Source organism: Vombatus ursinus, unplaced genomic scaffold, assembly GCF_900497805.2.
Source record: "Vombatus ursinus unplaced genomic scaffold, bare-nosed wombat genome assembly UNPS02014772.1, whole genome shotgun sequence".
Classification (NCBI taxonomy): Eukaryota; Metazoa; Chordata; class Mammalia; order Diprotodontia; family Vombatidae; genus Vombatus; species Vombatus ursinus.
In genome coordinates this window covers 7325780-7330178 of record NW_020954550.1, presented here as the reverse complement: position 1 = coordinate 7330178, position 4399 = coordinate 7325780, and the positions used below count along the sequence as shown (strand labels likewise).

Sequence of the window (4399 nt, the reverse complement as noted above, 5' to 3'; positions counted from 1 at the left end):
TGAGCATACAGGTAGGGATTAGGTGTCCCTAGCTTCAAAGGCTACAGGAATGCTAATGCAAGAAGGCAGGCAGATCATTCCAGATTATAATGTGTCATATCTCAGAACATGTGCCCTCTCCAACCATGGGGACAGGAGAGTGAGCTTGGCTGATGAAATCAAATACATAACTTTGGTGTTGAATCGGGACCGGAGCTCACTCTGGTTCAGCTCTCCTTGGTGGGGATGGAGTAGGCTGTCTCTGGGCTCTGGAACAATACAAGCACTCCGCCACAAGGCAACCTAGATGCCAGGAAACCTGTGCATCATCTCCCTCAAAAATGGTCAGTGCTTAGTGGCCAACTGCACACAGAAAACCCATGGGGGGAAATCCTGGGATTTCCAAGTGACCATGAATATGCTCTTGCAAGGCCTGAATCTCTTCTTGGCTCCTCAACTGGTCTGAGGTCTCCCACACACTGTACTAAATTCATCATGGGTTGGCCAGTTTGAAAACAGAGTCCTTGACACATTTAGGTTCCTAAGACCTGTTCAGATCCACCATCTACTTAAAGCTGTTACTCACAAAGATCAATTTTCCTCTGACTTTCTCCTTCAATGGACAGAATGGAATTCATCTATTCAATCCAACAGGCTTGTGTTACTCTGGGTAAGACATTGTGCTAGGTTCTAAGGATACAAAAACAAAAGGAAAGCAGTTCTCTGCCTTCGAGGATCTTACATTCTACTACAGGGAATACAGCAAGGACATAAATAAGTAAATACAAACTATATACAGAGTAGTACTGAGTAACTCTAAAAGTGGGAGGGAGTGCTAATAACTGAAGGAATCATAAAAGGCTTTGTAGGAGGTGGTATCTGAACTGTGCTTTGAAAGAAGGTAGGGGCAGTTCCTGCATGGGATTTTCTCTTCCTTGATCTCCTGTCCCCAGTGGCCACTTTAACTGAGAACTGGCCAGTGCCAGCACTACGACCACCTCCCACATGGGGCTGAGCTTAGGGCAAATAAGGGCCACAGGTCCACAGGCAAGAGGTTACAGCAAGAATTAATGACCCTAATGATGATTCGAGACAAAGAAATGTCTGCCTTCCCAGAGTCACATAATCTCTTCAAAGGGGTTAAGACTACCCATGGGCAGTGTATGAAGACCTGAGGTACAAACTCTCTCTGGAGTTTCCCAGTGGCTACCCATATAATGCTACCACTATGAAGTCTGCCATGCCCTGTTACCATCCTAATGTGGACACCCAAGGCAATATCTGTTTGGACATCTTCAAGGACAAGTGGTCAGCTCCGTATCATATCAGGATCTATCCAGAGGCTGCTAGGAGAACCCAGAATTGACCACCCTTTGAACCCACACACTGCTGAGCTTTGGACAAACCTCACAGCCTTTAAAAAGTACTTGCAGGAAACCAACATGAAGCAAATGACTAGCCTGGAGCCCTGATCCTGGCTGCCTAGCCTCCTTTCCCTTCACTTGTGTGTGTGTGTGTGTGTGTGTGTGTATGTGTACATTTTTCCTTTCCTTATAATCTATGTTCTTCCTTGTCTCTCTTCTGTACTCTCTGTATCATAGACTATTTTCCTTTTCTTCTGATGTTTTTCTTTTTTTTCCCTTAAACTAACAATCTAGTCCAGCCCTCAACATTAATGTGTAAATAAATTTTGTTTTTTTAAAAGAAGAAAGAAGGAAAGAAGGGAGGAAAAAAGGAAGGAAAAAAGGAAGGGAAGAAGAGAGAGAGAGAGAGAGAGAGAGAGAGAGATTCTGTGAGGCAAAAGTGCATTCTAGACACAGGATACCAAAATTTTAAAAATTATTTATATGTAATACAGAAATATATTTCCATATAATATATAATATATTTCTTTATAGTATACATCAGATAGAGAATCAAATTTACACACACACACACACATATGTATATAAATTGATTCTCTATGAGGTAAGAGTTATTATTATTCCCATTTTTGCAGATAAGAAAACTAAGGCTTACAGAGGTTAAGTGACTTGCCCAGGGTCATACATTTAGTAAGCGTCTAAGGCAGTATTGAACTTGCATCTTCCCAGTTCAAAGTTTAGCATGCTATCCAATTATACCACCTGACTTCCTCATAGTAACTGGATTAGGTCTTCTTTGGTCTTCTTATGCCTTTGGAACTGGGGTCCTTCATCTTCCTCCTCTCTCTGGGCCATTGCATCCATGAGTCTGAATCCTGGGCCTTGTGGCTAAATCCCTCCTAACTGCTGCCCCATTTCACTGATGTCAAGAGCCTACCAGTGTGGATATCTGCTTATCATTAGCTTTCCTTGCATCTCCTTGCTGCATGATTAACCTAGGATTTGAGCCTGTTTTCTTCTACTGGACCTTTGTGATGCCAAATGCTTGCTTGATTGGATTTCCTTTGATTGTCAACAACTACCCCTGAAGTTCTAGTTAACTGATCTCTAGGTGCAACCTTCCCCAGCACAAGCTAACTTCCTGTTGAATGAGCTCTAGTGATGTCATGGTCTATGTGCAGAGACCAATGCAGCTCTTGCCCAACTTAGAGACCTCTTAGAAACCAGGTGCTCCATGAATTTTTTATACCTGTATTTCAATAAAAAATAGTTGGTTTCCTTTGTGATCCAATGTATCTTATTTTATATATTTAAAAACATTCTAGGGGCAGCTAGGTTGCACAGTGGATAGAGCACCAGCCCTGAAGTCAGGAGGACTTGAGTTCAAATCTGACCTCAGACCAAAAACATGACACTTACTAGCTGTGTGACCCTGGGCAAGTCACTTAACTCCAATTGCCTGGCCAAAAAATAAATAAATATATAAATAAAAACATTCTGAGGAGTTCATAGATGTCATCAGAACATCAAAGATCTGAGACTTCAAAAAGTTAAGAACTCTTGCCCTAAAGCATGAGTTCTTAGCCTAGGGTCCACAGATAAATTTCAGGGGTCTGTAAATTTGACCAGAAATTACACCTTTGTTCTCTGAAATTTGGAAAATTTCTGAAATTTTGGAAATTTTAAAAATGATTCTGAGAAAGGGTCCATAGGTTTGCTGAGACTGCCAAAGGGATACATGACACAAAAAAATGTTAAAAAAAAAAAGAAAAGAAAAGAAAAGAAAAGAACCCTAGCCCTAGCAAGACAGGATTGAACTGGAGAACCCCCATATTCCTACTGCACCACAATTCCTGCTGTCTATACCAAAGCTACACAGGCATTGCTCCTGGGCACTCTAGAAGTCTCAATACCCTCCCTACTATAGCTCATGTGCAAGTGAGAACTGACAGTTCCTCTTTGCCACCCAATCTCCAATCATGCATTCTTTGCTGCATGCTAACAAACATTTATGGCAAGTTCTTTCTTAAAAGTTCTGTCATTTGCTGAAAATGTAACCCAACCCACTATTTCCACAATGTAATGGTGGACATTGTAATAATATGCCTGGAAATACGTGTACAAGAGGTTAGGAAGTCATTTCCAGGGTGTGATTTAAGGGCAGATGTTGAATACCACCAACCCCCAAATATCTCCTGCCAACCTACTCTAGCATAATGCCAGAAATTCCCACCCTTAGTCATTCCTTTGGATTAAAGTCCTTGTTAAAACTCTCATGTTACCTGGGAGGGGTAGCAATTCTTCACATTAACTAGCCAGTACTCTAAGTGGGAAGAAGGTGAGGAGTGAAGAGGAGGTCCAAAGGGAATCAGTCATGGTACAGACAAATTTGAGGAAAGGGAATGGAGTCAGGAAAGGTGTGGAACCTGGAGCATTCCCATCAAGATTGGACCCTGGGTGGAGAGTGTTGGGGGGCAGAGAGGGAGACCAGGCACAGTGTGGAGCCATGGGTATCCAAGGGACAGCATGGAGTGAGTGGCAAAGATAAAGTATCTGCTGTACAAGATTGCCTGGGGCCTGTCCAGGTGATAATAGAAGTTGATATACATCTGAAAAATGAGACCTGTACACTTGCAGTTTTCACAGAATACAATCTTTTGTCCCAGGGAAATGAGGCCATGTTATTTAATAGTGTTCCATGGAGGCCAACACTTAGGGTCACTATTTTGGAATGCTAAACACTTTCCTCCTGCTCCTCCTTCTTCTCTTTCTCCTGTTCTTCCTCTTCGTCTTCCTTTTCCAAATTGCCTTTCTGTTTAAAAAGAAATGCAAAAGGCTTTTTTAAGCTTTACAAATGACCACGGGGAGACATGCTCATACCATTTTGAACTGTGACCGTTGAGAAACAAATGACTGTTTTCATTTTAAAATGTATCTTCAGCTCACAGAGATGGGGGATGGAGGAAGGAAGGGAAAAAGGAGGAGGGAGGGAGAGAGGAAGGAAGGAAAGAAGGAAGGAAGGAAGGAAGGAAGGAAGGAAGGAAGGAAGGAAGGAA

At 42.2% G+C, this 4399-nt stretch overlaps 1 pseudogene; it reads left to right on the top strand.

The window, feature by feature from the left end:
• The first annotated feature begins 1049 nt into the window (after positions 1 to 1049).
• LOC114044036 lies at positions 1050 to 1451 on the top strand (annotated as a pseudogene).
• The last annotated feature ends 2948 nt before the right edge of the window (positions 1452 to 4399 follow it).